The 15,668-nt window shown below is 43.3% G+C and overlaps 1 protein-coding gene across 1 annotated transcript in view; it reads right to left on the bottom strand.

Moving 5' to 3' along the window:
• Positions 1-15,668, bottom strand: part of LOC139688305 (uncharacterized) — a 455,056-nt gene that overhangs the window by 235,743 nt on the left and 203,645 nt on the right. The window lies entirely within an intron of this gene.

Here is a 15,668-nt window from a genome sequence, read left to right as displayed (position 1 = left end):
TAAGGTCGTATAAAATTACCTCGTGGTGACACTCAATCATGCGGCGAAGAAATAATACTCTAATCTCGAATTTCCCAAACCAAAGTACGCATGCAGAGAGATATTTGTCTGCAGTAAATACATGTGGAAAGATTTCCTAGGCTACAGGAAAGAGATATTTGTAGTGAAATATTATAATACAATTCTAAACAATAACAATAACTATTATCTGCGTCTCTATTATATGAACAAAATTATACAAGTCTCCATTTTAGGAACAATCACTATTACATAAAATATAATAGGTTGCGAAAAAATTACAATCTCACGAATGCGTATACTTTAATGCTGATGAAAATTCATGGTATGCCTCTGTTAAGATAACGCCGGCTTTCGGAGTCAGAAAACCGATTAAATCGAGTGAGCTCCTTACTCCACCGATTTACAAGCTAGGTTTGACTCACGGCGGATGTATGCACATTGAATTCCGCGCTAACGCTGCATTTATTTTACCCATCGAAATGAATGAACCCACACTGCGATTCATGCAAGGTTGCCGTAGAGAGGGCGTTTCAATTGCAGTACACCGCCTCAGGGAGCGTACTGGTGGATCCCATTTCCTCCTCTCATCATGAGAATCGTAATGCAGGTAGACGTAAGGCCACTCAAGGTCCTTCATTCTATTCCTTCCGGCATTATCATACATATTTTATAATGATAACCATAGTACATTACTCTTTCCATCTCGTCAATAACCACTATTCTGATACTGAAGAAAGAAAATTAGTTTCATCTTCTTTATATATTCTGATTTCGATTGTGAATGGAAATTAAAAGAAGAGTTATTTAAGTATAGGAAAAAAACGTTTAAGTGAAATATATTAACACTATGCTGATGAAATAAATAAGGTAAACGTGGTGATGAAGGAAGGTGGCCGGGAAATGTATGAATCCCCGAAAATAGTATATTTCTAGTGGCAAAATAATAAATTACATGGTTTACGAGGTTCCAACTAATACTTGCAAATAATATATTCGGGGTGGTTAATACTGCGTAATAATGCAAAGTAAAATTTAAATAACCTCAATCGCAACAATACATTGTTAGCGTAGAAGTGATTGAAATAGCTTGCCAACCTCACGACAGAGGAGAAATCATCTCAAGCCCTTTCCTTCGTTGACATTAAAAACACACTTTAAAGTCTGATCATGATGCATCAACACTTTCCTTCCAACCCCTCCCCGCATCTACGACGTCCCTCGAAATCCCTTCTTGTCGTCCTGATAGGATTGACTTCGAGCCCTTTCTTTCCTCTCTAAAGTGTGGTACGCTGACACGGTGAGGGACGAGTAATTCGGGCTCCGGGAGCGGGGGGAACCTTGCTGGGAAGCGCGGGATATGATTCCCCGCGTGGAAAGGATGAAGAGAGGCGTCCGGAACCCTAAAAACCTCCTCGGATAATCGAGATTTATGGATAATCGCGGAATGGAGGGAGAATGAGAATGAAGGGGCGAGAAAGGGGTGCAGAATGGGGGGAAGGGGATGAGGAGAACGGCCCGAGAGGGCAATGATGGGGAGGGGAGGGAGGAAGGTGCTGTGAGAGGGGGGGGAAGCGGGAGGGAGAGAGAGAGAGAGGCTTCAAGTAAATGGGCCGGGCGCAGGGTTACCAATCTGGGCATTTTGTCGCTTGTCCAACAACTTTTGTTTCCACTGTTTTTATAAAATGTTTATAATCTTAATATACGTCTCTCCTTGCTTCTCAATTAAAATTTCGACATGAAAAATCTCTAGGTTTGAAAATTTTTGGGTGGAGTTCACGGCTTTTATTTGAATAGGTTTATGGGGCAGGCTCCATCAAAATTATTTCGAAATTACCCCAAGGACAGCAATGTGGCTTTCAACTCGTTTTCATTTTGGTGACGAATACCCTTTCGTCATATCATAACAATTTGTCGTCTAGTATAGCGTGGAGAAAAATTTCGCGGTAAATTTTATTTAACTGAGGAGTACCTGAAAATCTCAATATTCGTCGGGATGCTTGAGGATATAACTTTAGGTATATCAGTATAAAAACACGCGCGTATTAGAAGATGTTTTAATAACAATATACCGTCTGCTTTCATTTCATTCACTTGTTTTCGACAAGGTCACATTACAAGGTTAATTTAACTACTATATTTTTCACGAATCATTATTTTGGCAATTATACTAAAGGCCAGTACTCTAACTTACTCGAAATTTCCAAAAATAACCCTGCACGAACTATAGCAAAAAGAAAAACATATCGAAACCAAAACAAAAATTCGACAAAACATTTCTACCAGTCGGTACCTTGAGCAAATGCCTTTGACGTTGGTAGATTCTTGAATCGTTCCAATCAGAGAATAAAATTTTCACAGTGGATGGGTTTACCTTCCGAGTCTTCTCTCGAGCTACGACGCAAATTATAAGTAGGAAAAATATAAACAAATGTGGTTTCACGCTGACGTCCAGGATGATCGCAACTTTGGCGTGATCGACCACTCTGTCAACTCTTTACTAATAGCGATGACTTAGGCGACACTTACAGGATCGCCCCTAGGGTCCCGCTATCATAGTTTCAGCGAAGCTCAACCAATTTATTTTGGCAACACTGGCCGGAAGGTAGTGAGGGAGGAGTGTGTGGGTGGGTAGGCGGACAGGCGGTGGGAATGGGAAGGAGAGGGAATAAAGAGAGGCTGGGACGGGGGGGGAGAGAGGTAAGGGGAGGCGGGGAATGGATAATCGATGACGGTGAAGGAATATAGGGGGCGAAAGGAGGAGGAGGATAAAAGCGGAAGAAAATAAGGGCGGCAGAGTGAGAGAGAGAGCGTGGTGATGGAAGGATACGAAGAGGAGATGGGACGAAACGGGTGGGAGTGAGGATGCTCCGGAGGAGAATTCCACAGCGATATTTTTTCCTGTGACCGAATAAGTTTCTCGAGAGAAAGAGAGAGAATGAGAGAGAGAAAATTGAAATGCGGAAACCGAAAGACACACCGTGTACCTGAACGCTTGTGCACCTCCACCAAGCCTTGGTAAATCTAAACGTTCGAGCAGGGAAAAGTTTACACTTTGAACAAATTCTAGAAGAGGTGATTACAAAAACCTTGGAATTCCAGCGGGATACGCGGTTTGAGTATGATAAATGAGCGGATGGTAAGAAAATAATGTTTCCTTGACAACTCAGATAAACTATTTAAATGGAATTGATTTTGGTGGTTCACATTGTCGAGGTAAGTGGTGAGTGACCTGACTCTCTCGTGCCACTACGGTGAAGTTCTTTCGTACGTTTTAAGTACAGCCAAACAAAAATTACCCAATACCCACTGCCATAAATATTTCAGATCACCTCCGCTAGCGAATTCAAACAAAGCAAAGAGAAGGTAAAATATATTTGCCGAGTGAGTATCGTCGTAAAAAGAAAAACAATACCAAGAAGGATCTATGAAGTACCTCAAGTCAGTCCAATTTTAATTTATTTAGGGATATTCAATCACGAGAGAGTTTATCATAATCTAGCGTACCCGGTTTCAGCAAAAGCATTGCAAGAAATATTTTTATCTAAAAAATTAAAAGGTTTTATTATTTTTCTGTTATGCATTAAATTTTATAATTTAATGTTTATTGACCAAAGCTGTATCTATAATGGACTTGAGCCATCGTTTTTCATACATGCCTTAGTATTATAAAATACATTTCGATACTTCGGCCAGCAAAAAATTAAATTTAGTATCTTACAACACTTTGGCTTCAATTGGCTAATTTACTCAGAATGGAAATATATGGAAATTCTGCGTCCGTAGGAAATATCCTTTTCAGCAAAAGAATATTTCTATTATAGTTAAACGCCACGAAAAATTCGAGTATGCCAATTTTCCAAAGTTACCGCATGATTCGAGCATCAACTACAAAAAATAATAAAATTAGAATAGCAAACACAGTGGTCGATCTCCAATGCACGTGGCGTGACAAAGAAGAAAATTTGGCATCATTCAAATTATTCTCAACGCTTGATTTATAAGTTTTTACAAGGCTGGATATATTCCCTGCGACATATATGGGATTATATAGCTTCCTGCGAGGAAATATGACGTTGAGAAATGTATACTATATTTGGTAATACATGAAATCAAATCTCTAAATGCATACGATAAAATAGAGTAGATTACGGATTTCACGAATCATTTCCCTTAGATCATAAGATCTCTGAGAACCTTATGTAATTTATGGCTTCATTTCTAGGGATATTCTTATATATAAGTCCGAGAACTGGAACTGAAGGAACTTAAACGTCAACAACCGTCAGCCCACGAATTCAAGCAGTGGAAGAGACGAAGCGGAAAATGTATGACACACATTCAGGAAATGTTCAAGCAAGTAACTTAAATTAAAAAAACTCAGAATAAACGATTTCGTTCAAAGAGTTAAAAATGAAAATATTTTCCTTGTCAAATGCTGCACGTTTGCCGCTTCATTCACGTTAAACTGTGGATCTAACAATCTTTGATCAAGAGGCTCCTACAAACGTCAGACGTATCTCCATCCTTCCTCCCTTCCCAAAATCATACCTTCCAACATACCGTATTATCAACCCGACGTGAGCGTGACTATGACGTAAATAACGGCTCTTGGTAGCTTTCCCTAATATCTTCCACATCTACAAGCAGTGAAACCACTCACTTTCTGGAGTCATAGTTTGAACTTCGACATTCTGGCATTGCAACCTTATTCCAGTCCCAAAGAGCTCGTCACAAAGATAATAAATATCCAGGTACAGTAAAACGCATGACAGGTTGGGACGTTTAACTTTGGTCCTGAAGGCCTTTTCTAAGAAAAAAGGACACTTATTCCCACTCCGGGTCCCTCTCGACCATCACTCATCTCTCTACATGTACCTCACTCAATTTATCCACCCACCCCAAGCGGCACAAATAGCTATCTCATTCTCGAGCACCCACATTAAATAATACAATTAAATCCCACAGCGAAGTATGACGCACGGTTACAAAAAAACTTCGGTCGTCCTTCGCGTGAAATCAGACGGAATTGCGATTGGAAGGGTGCGTCAAATATATAAATATTTTTTAATTCCTCGACCGAAACACCCTCCGGTCGATACCGCCCTACCTGTCTATAGGCCCGCTTACCTAACCGAAGAACTAATTAATTCCATTCCGAGCAGCAGTACTTTTTAGGAGAAGCCACCGACAGCTGCAGGACAGGTCAATTGTGCCGTTCAAAATCGGTGGGTAAAAGGCACAAGTAACATTTTTTCAGGGAATGGGGGAAGGACGGAGAGAAACACGGTGACGGCATTTTCTTCACTTTAACGATAGGCACCAAGGGGTCTACAATTTAACGTCACATCCCATAGACGGCACACTCCACTTGAAGTGCTCTTATCATTAAACCAGAATTAGAGATGGCGACATCCCTGAAATATATTCCCACGGCCGGGATTCGAACTCGGACCCTGGGGGAAAGGGAGCCAGAACAGTAGCCAACGCACCGATCCCAAGAGCCGGAATTTGCACCCACGGCCATTCATCATCAACGCTTCACACGGTGGACTCGTTTAGGGCCGTCGCGCCCTCAAACGCTCCCCCGTCCACACGAAAATACGTCTCAGTCCCGACCTTCGCACCTTGACAGCGCAAACGCACACACCAACTCACTCTTTTCTCTTCCCTACGCCCCCTTCCTCCCTCCGCCCCCAGTCCCATACAGCAGTAGCCCCGTCACCCTACCACGCGGATACGCTACCCACTGCCACACCCCTCTGACGACCCCAACACACACCACTCCACGCAGAGCCTGTGTACTTTGTCACCGCGACAATTAATATCTTTTCCGTGCAATCTTTCACGAACCATCCCACCCCGTTGAGAGGACTCGTCTCTCTCTCTCTCTCTTTTGCTCCCTCCCTCTCTCCTCTCCATCCCACTTTTCACTAGGCCGTTACACACCTCCCCTTCCCTCATCCCTTGGCCGCATCCCGTTCCTTGTGGCACCCGTCCCCTTGCCGCCTCATCCCACTTCCCCTGTCCTTCACTCACTCGCCTGGCAGTGGAACAACTCGGGGTACGGCGGGGAGGATCGAAAAGGGACGGGAAAATGAGATAGAGACTGAGGGTGGGGAGGACCCTGGCCATCACTATCTTTCGTAATAAACTGCGCCCAAAACGCCGGGCAACACGGAAAATTACGAGAAGCAAACAGAATAAAAACTCCGCGTCTTCCTTATCTTCCTTTGAGCGCACGTTTTTCTTTTAAATATTTTTTTTTACTAAATAAAATATGCCCGAGGAAGAGAGTTATTCCACCGCGAGGATGGGAATGCAAGAAAGGAGTAGGTTACGAGGATGGGGCACACGCTCACAAGCTGCCCTCACATGCTAAATGTGTACCAAATCGAAAACGACTTGCGGAGGAAAATTGTTTTCTGACTTCAACATACTCGTAGAAGTACGAGGCCCGTCGTACTGAGGAAATTTTCGTGAGAATATTCATAGGCGAACGCTGCTTCTATAAAGACCGCTCACGGGCTTATGGTTAGGAATATATTAATTGGATAGCGCAGTATAAACATGTATTTCAGAAATGAACTTAATGAGCATTATACTTCTATGAAATTTCGAATAAAATATCATTGTGTAGACGCTCGTTAAATATACAATATATCTGTTTGAGGCATATAAATAGACAGCGCAGAAGGCACGGTCACACGAGGTAGACATGGAAGGCATAAATACGTCAAATATATTTGGATACGAGAAAGAGAGTGAGCGAACAGGAGAAACAACTATAGTCACGTCATTTTCAGGTTGAAAAGCTAATATTTATGATAAGCAATTGAATATAATTTTAAATAATTATTACAGCAATGGACTCTGAGAGTCACTGGCCTAGTCTCTCTTCATCCTTATGAGATTAATTACTCATAGAATGTAGTCCAGGAGAGGACTTTCGACTGAAGACGAAAATGAAAGAAAGCTACATTTTCCCGTTGTTCCACTTACAAATCAATCAACCGTTTGGTCATTTTTTTGTCATTAGTATTAAAAGTGTAAAATTTAAACCAACCATAAATTAATGGAAAATATACTATGAGACGATATCATTTCAACGGCTACCACATCATGACCAAAGTCCTCGATAATTATGTGGAAAAAATTAATTATGAAAATTACGTACTTTTGAAAAGTACCAAATTGCTATTGATAATGGAAAGGAACGCCATTAATTTATGACAGAAGCAGTTACACATGGAATATTTATTTGCTTAATTGCAAGAATTGTGGTTTTAAAGAAAGAAATTACGTAAATATGTTCACGAGTAATTTAATAACACATTAAAAATATTATGACTTCCCCTAAATAGGAACTAATGATCGTGACACTCATTGGGGAGAGTGTGAGGCAAATTCAATAAGATTGTTTGATACTTCACCTCCTTTCATTGTCCTACCATCCTCCCATTCCTCTCTACTTCTTGAAAAGCGACTGCAACTGTCAGCTAGAGCCAAATAGCTTTATGCGTGGATCCACTCAATGATACACTGTGGCTCTTGGTATTTTTCGACCAAGAGGAAAATCAAAATAACAAACAATTGATGTATTTCTTTTCAATTCGAATATACGAAAGGAAGGGTACAGTGGAGGAATTAAAGTTCGGGGTTGAGAAGACGACTGGCAAATTTACTCTTCAAGCGACAGAAAAACCCGACCACACTCATTTGCTACAGATTGACAGAGCGTATAAACGAAAATAAGAGATAGAGTCTGAAATCTCAAATCAGGATATGCGAAAACTTAACAGGACAATTATTTCAATTGTAAGAGATGATCTCAAGGCAGAGAATCATGGAGGGTTAATTATGAAGGCAGCGAAGTGAAAAAGAATTCAATGGAATTAAGTTGCTTAGAGTAGGTATCGTAGAACACCAATTCCTTCTAACGAAGCCGATAAGCGATTAATTGTAGTTCTTGATCACCGGAGTATACATCATCATCATCATTTAAAAGCATGGCCAATATATTTTTTTCAAATTTTGGGATCGATTTACTATGTTTATATTTACTTGAACGAGCGACTTTAACCCGTGAAATGGAGGTACTACATAGAGCAGCTGCGTCAAAAACGTGGGTTTTCAGATTTCTTCATAAACATGATGGAGGCAACATAGTAAAAGAGCATTTCTTCCTCAAGACCATGCATAATACCATCATACAACATAGCGATATTTACTCTGGAACATCCCTCTTAACAGTCTTCTGATTACTGTGGCATGAAGCGCGAGAGAACGCCGACAGGAGACATCTTGCTCCGCTCCAGGACATAAGACACATGGTCATCAAAAACCAATTAAGGAGGAAGCAAATCCTGAAGAACCTTTCGCGGCCAGTTCTAAATACCGTAACGCCACTTACACATCTTGTCTTAAACCGAAGGGAGCCCACCTGAAAGCCGTTTAACAAGAGGTTTGGGGGTGGGTCGCAGGTATTCGACATTTTTCGCGGAAAATGTGGAAAACGCTGAAGCCAGCAATTTCGCCCGGAGGGAAGATACCTCGTGGCCCACACACAAACACAAGAGCACGCCTGCTTATCTATCCTTCCTTCCCATCATCCACCCCCCTACCCTCATCCCACACTCCCAAGCCCACACTTCATCACCCTCCCGCCGCCCCCTCCTTCAATTTCAACCACCCTGGCATTCCATCCTCCCCCAAGCATCGTAACCCCTTCCCACACCTCTCCCCCACCGCCCAATGCGTCACCCCTCCTACACACCCTCCTCACACCCTCGGCTCTTCCGTTCGCGCTCCCTTCTTTATTATCCCTTATGCCCCCCTCTTGTACCCTTACCCACCCTCCCTCCTTCCTCCCCCGACATCATCCACCCCTCGACCGTCTCCTCCCCCATCTACTTCGTTTCCCCATAGCGCCGACTCACTTCCAATCCGCGCGGGCCAACTGTGCTCCATTTCGACCCCCCTCTCCCACCAACCCCCCCACCTTTCCCCTTCACTCAACGGCAACCCTCTCCCCATCGAGCCCCCGAAAGGAGCTTCCCCATTCCGCCCCCATCCCTCACCCTCTCCTCCCTAATTCTTCTCCACACCCGACGCCCCTTCGCCTTCCTTCAATTTCCTTCCTCTTCGTCCGGGACCGACCTCGCCCGCGCATCCCCCATATCTCCCCCTCTCCCACCACCCCGACCTTTCATATCTCGCGAGCGTAACTTCCCGCCTTCCCCTCCCCCCCCCGCAACCCCCTTACCAACCCGCCCCGGCCGCGAGGGAGGGTGAGCAAGAAGGATCCCCTTATGCCGGGGCCCTCCTTTCTAATCTCACATCCCGTAGCTGTCCCGAAGAGCAACACACTTCTCTCACACTCTTCATTCCACTCTAACAGTGTTGCCGCCATTTCGAAATTTTGAAATTCCGCTGTATCGCCCTTCTAAAAGAGGCGACGTGACGATAAATAGGACCGTACAACCAACCAAAGAAAATGTTAACAGCCGACATTTCGGCTAATATGTTTTTTATATTTATCACGTACAGTCGTCAGAATTTACGCCAGTCATCAAAAACATACATTCAGACAGAATGCTTGCGTTTGTGAAGAACACACATTAGTTCCAATTGGGATGTTTTACAGCCGAGATGAAACGATAGGATTTAATTAAAAAAGAATGGAATCGACGGAATGAATGCTGCAAGCAAGCTTACATTTATGAACAATTAAGAGAAAACAATCAAATGAACAGATAAAAGAAGACACGAAAATTATGTAGCATATACAGAAGGTCGTGGGTCGCGGTAGTCCAGTGGGTAGAGCGTTGGACTGCTGACCAGAGGGTCCCGGGTTCGATTCCCAGGCAAGGCACTCTGGGCACCTGCAGCTCCACCCAAGCTAAAGTGATTTTTCGGGTACCAGATCTTCCTGAGAAACCATAACCGGCACAGGGAAAGGAACTGGCCCCCCTACCCTGATGTGTGAATTTCCACACGCCGTATAGGGCTTAGTACTGGGTGATCTCTACCATCACCTACGAAATCAACCTTCGGGTTGATTACTGTGTTTTCATACAGAAGGTTTTGTGAGAAAAAGACAAGATGGAGTAGGATAAAAATGGAGAACTAGACTGAGTGAGCACACCTTGAGACGTAATGGATTTGTTAGGAGTAAAGCGGAAGGAACTCTTCCAAGAGAAAAACCACAAAGTAATTGATGGTCCAAGTAAATAGGTTGTTTCATATGGTACAACGATTTTCACTGTAATAAGGAAACATCGGGTACCACAGTGAAATTCTTAGCACCAAATCAGAAAATTCTAAGGAAAAGTATGCTGTTCCTTCGTATTTTAAGAAAATATATAATTTCCACCACGCCTGAAACCAAATATTTTGAAAAGGAATCTTACACGGGTGGCCTATCAGGGTGCTAGGTATTAGATATGGAAGAGTGGAGAGATGCAGGCAACCAATTAAATAAATAATTCTGATGAGTTCGTACGAGAAAACGACTGAGTTGAACTTGAAATCATGAGTTTGACAGCTGAAAAATGTCATATCGTGCATAAAAAAGTTCTATTATTTCTGCAAAAACATAAAAACTAAACCGACCGAAAGACTCGAATGGAATGGAATTTTATAAGCAATACGAGTATTCATGAATTGCGCTTCAAATTGGTTGATCACTGTATTCATCAACTCAACCACAAGTCACCGTATTCGCCAGCTCTGGCTCCCAGCGACTTTTCCTGTCTCCTAAATATAAAGTTTCACTTGGAGGAAAGACATTTTCATCGGAAGAGAAGATTATGGCATAAGTAAACGCTCTTTTGCGGAGAAAGATGCCAACTACCATTTGGAAGGGTTAAAAAAATTAAGAGCAGCACAGGGAAAAGTATATTAACTTAAAAGGAGACTATGCCGAAAAAATAAATAAATTTGAAGAATGAAGTCTCGTTTATTTGCCAGGTTTGAAACTTTTCAGACTACCCTCGTAGCTGAAGGACAAGACGTGAGATAAAAAAAGAAAGTTTGGGATAATTAGGAATCCGTAGTTGTTGCTCCTCAAAAATAAAGGAAGACGTCAAACCTCGGCGCTAAATATTTCAGACACACAAATCTAAATAAAACTCATAACAATAAGACCGTGACTAGTCGTAATGAGAGAAGAAATCACGGAAGGCAACGCTGCCTCTCTTTTCATCCCCTAACCGACTCCATCCCCAATCTCAGCCCCCTTAAAGAAATCGCGCGGGACCTGCCCCTCCCCTCGCCCTTTCGCCCCCGTGCTCCCCATCCCGTTCCTCGCGTCCCGGGGTGAAGGAATGAATCTTCGGCAGAGGCGGGGTTTCCACCCCCACCAAATCTTCCCGCTATCCCCTTTCCCCGCTAGTCGAAAAGCCGCCTGGGGAAGCCGCCGCGCCGGAGCCGTTGGAAAAGTTTTATGCTCAAATTTTCTTTAGTTTCTAATTGAAAGCGGAAATTATGTCACTAATAAAAGACCGGTTCGAACCTTCAACCAGTGGTTCAAAAGCGTCACAGGGCCATATTTTATTAATGCAGGCTATATACTACCTTGATCAAAAAGTTCCCGGAATAACCACCGTGTGGCGCTCCCATCGTTCCGATTTGAGTTCTGTTTTTTTTGTTAAATTGGTACATCTGTTGTTGATATTCCCTTTAAATCTTAGTGTCATAACTTGACATTTGCAAAAGTTACGTAGCCAAGAGTACATCTATCTCTGTGTGTGTTAGTATAGGCGAATCACAGAGATGGACCATCGACGACGGACTTATTCATAGGAAAAGATTTTAAGGCAAATGATTTTTTTCTCCACACGTCATTTACGAACGTTGCTGAACTCTGTACTGTGCTCAGTTTCACGAATTATTCAGACCAATGCTTTTCACAAGCACTCCCATAATCTCAAACTATGCTCTATACCGTCTAACACTCATGTTTAAGGGTCTTAGATTGAATGTTTGCTGTTTCTTTGTTAAGAATTCTATCTTGCAACCACTATAAGACCCTGGAACGTTAATTATGAACTTATCCAAAGAAAACAATTTTCTCCCTGAAGAATGATGGATCCATAATTACTAAAAGAAAGAACAACACCCACCAGCCAGTGTTATTGAGCTCAATGAAAATCAACACCCAACGGTGCAGGATGCAGCTGCGGAAAGATGGGAGGACCGGAATCTTAAAACAAGAGGCTGCCTTCAAACGTCATCCCAAGGCTTCCAGCCAACCTTTTTAATATAATCTCCTACCATCGAACTCTCAATGAAACTTTGAGGAAGGGACCGGAGGGAAGCGTATGGCGTCTGTCTGCGAGGTTTTACGGATTGAGCCAAGGGGCTGACAATCTCGGACTCTGACCAGGCCTCTCCAGCCGCTGCCATGAATCTCTTCCCAGTCACACTTCCAGCCTCCCATCGAGATGAATATGTCTTAAACCCAAATTCTCATATCATACGAGGGTCATCCGGAAAGTAGTACCCGTTCGTGAAATAAAGACACAAAAGTAAATATTAACAAACATAAAAAATTTTATTTGAAAGAGGATACTTTAAACTACTTCTCAACATAATCTCCAAGCAAATTAAGGCATTTGTCATAACGTGTGACAAGTTTCTGTATTCCTGCTGCATAGTCCTTCGCCGCCAGCTCATTGAGATACGCGAGGGACCCATCTTGCACAAATTTTTGCACAATGCAGATGGTGTTTAACAATTTCATGAACAATTGTTCGAGAAACATTGGGAAAATGCTCACAGATGTCATCAATTGTGACGCGCCGATCGTTCCTCACGAATTCGTCAACTGAGCTCACCAGTTGGTCTGTAATGACAGACGGTCTCCCCGAACGCTCATCGTCGTGTGTGTTCCCCCTCCCCATGTTGAAGTTGCGACACCACCGCCGAACAGACGACTCGTCCATTACATTGTCTCCATACACCTCCTTTAATTGGCGATGAATATCACATGGGCGAACGTTTCTTGCATTGAGGAATTTAATCACTGCCCTCACTTCACAACTGGCGGCGTTCTCAATTTTTTTAAACATTGTAAACAATCACAGAAACAACACAGGCAATGCTAGCGTCACGCAACTTGGCTCAGAGAAGGCAGACAAGCCACTGAAGCTATCTGACCTCGTCCAGCGGCTACTCGCGTCGTCAGCACTTCATGCGGCACGAACGGGTACTACTTTCCGGATGACCCTCGTAGTTCAAAGCCATTTGTAGGGGCAAGCGGAGGAGTAAAACATAAATGCTAACTTAGGACGAAGATTCTTGGGAGCCCTCTCCGTCACCTTTGTTTACAACGTCTCTCATCATCTGCCAGAGACTTCGTCACTGTTAAATATTTTTTGTTGGTGCCATGTCGGACTATATATGAATCTTTAAGGGTGGAGGAGGGAGGGGAGAGAGATTGAAGGGACTACATCCGGAATATTAGAGGCTGCCACGTGTCAACGACCATATATCCTTGGTCCTTATTGATATTGCTACGTTTATGGATCTCTATCTCCTATGGCATTGCTATTATTTCAGTTGTGTTTATCTCTGGCGATGACATCTATTTCTTCGTCTCCAGTGTGGTAAGTGACTGTAGATAGCTCGAAGTTTCCCAGACGAAAGGCACTGTCGTGTTCATTACTCCCGACTTATCCTTAACGGTTCGTATATTTGAATTTTGAGCTTGAATAGAGCTATGTCGTATTTTCTTGGGAATTATGCCATCAGGCCTGTCACACCCTTTATTCATGGCGACATGGGTTTTTATTAAGTTGGAGACATTTTTCTTCGACTAGAGGCTTCGGAGGTATCTTCACTTTTTAATGGCTTTGTTAATATACGTGCTACGAAAACCACTATGCAGACGGTCCTGCTTTTTCAATTCCGCTTTTCAGTTCCTCAATACGGTTTTCTTCGTCAAAGCGATTGTGAAACGATTCATTCACTGCCTTCATGAGGTCGATGCTCTTCCTTGGAAGATAAAGCGATTTCACGTGGAGGTATTTGTAAGCTCCCAGTAGATCGTACTGTTCCGTCGTTTTTTCTGATGCGGCATTGCATTCATCCTTGTTGAAGTGTGGGCTCTCCGGTCAATAGAACTCAGCTTCCACTATTGATAAACCCGAAAGGGTAACCAGATTCGACCAAGTCAAATGATTTATTGAAATTCTCAAATACCCTTACAGACATTTCTACATATGTATTTCTACAAGCTGTGTATACATGGTCATTAACTCTAGTTTACATGATGTGAAGCAAAATAATAAGTTTTGAGCTAAAGAACGTACTAAACATATAAACGACACGAATTACGACGGAATAATAAGCATAAGAAAAATTCAATCGTAGAACTTAATCTTACACGGTAACCAATATTTTATAGGGAAATTTTAAACTCACTGAACATAGTCGTTTGGGATTAATAGGAAAAATAATGAGCAGAAATGTTCTCTAAGGATTATTCTGGGAAAAAAACCTCGTCAAAATCTAACTACCCAACATATTATTAAATTATCGTCTCTTACTGATGGTAAGAGCACATCAAAGATGATTTAAATTTATAATGTTTGAGAAATAAAAACGGAAATACGATCAAATTACGAGAAGGAATAGTTAAACATCTACGTATATGGCGTACCGTAATCCCCCTTCTTGAAACCTATTTCCGCAGCTTTCCCGGCGTAACCAGTACTCGAATAAATCACACGGAAATCAAAATCCCCGACAATACGATTGCACTTAATTAACCACTCGAGAGGGCCACGACGCCGACAAGAAGAGTACACGCACGAAAACACACACGATCCTATTGATCCAAACAAATCGACTACATGGGCTACGGAAAAAAGAGAGTATGGATGATCGAGTGTGTGCCATTCGCCCGGGCGGCATAATGAAGCGGAGTAATCGCCTGGATCTTCGCGATAATTGCGACTCTAAACTTTGCGCCGCGGGGGTAGAAGTGCTCGGTGGCAAGGCAAGAAAACTTTTCGGCTTCCAAACGGTGCCCACCCTCCCTCATCTTCCATCACTCTGCCTCCTCCTGCCCAGCCGCCCCTTCACCCCACCCCCTCTCGAGTCGCGCTAAGCCTTCCATTTCATTCCCCATCCCATCAGTGTCTCGGGCCATCCTTCACACTTTCTCTCCTCTCCTTCCGACCATCCGTCCACCCACACATCCACATGGATTTCTCTCTCTCTCTCTCCTCCCACCGCCTTCCGCCTTCCCTCACTCTCCTCTAGAGACCTAAACTACGCTTCTCCCTCCATCCTTTTCTCACCCCCACACCTCCCTCCGCTTCCATGCTATAGCCCCCCCTCCTCCTTTGACTCCCCCGACACGGAATCATTCCGCAAACTTTTTATAGTGTCTGGGAAGTTGGTTAGTTCCCTTTATTGGGGGCGGAGACAGTTAAGCCGGCTACAACTCCACCCCCGCTCTCTTCCCCTCACTTCCTCCCCCCAGATGCCCCACACTCTTCCCCCCAAACCGCTCGGCCCAACGCCTCCTCGTCTTCTTCCCTGTGTACCACGCAACCCTCACGAACCCCAACTATTGCCGCCCTTACTTCACCCGATTCCCCCGCCATTACCCCATGACACTAGGCACCACGCTACCGTAA

Source organism: Hetaerina americana, unplaced genomic scaffold, assembly GCF_022747635.1.
Source record: "Hetaerina americana unplaced genomic scaffold, ioHetAmer1.1.p SCAF_2, whole genome shotgun sequence".
Classification (NCBI taxonomy): Eukaryota; Metazoa; Arthropoda; class Insecta; order Odonata; family Calopterygidae; genus Hetaerina; species Hetaerina americana.
The sequence above is the reverse complement of the archived record's forward strand: the minus strand, read 5'-3'. Positions and strand labels throughout refer to the sequence as shown.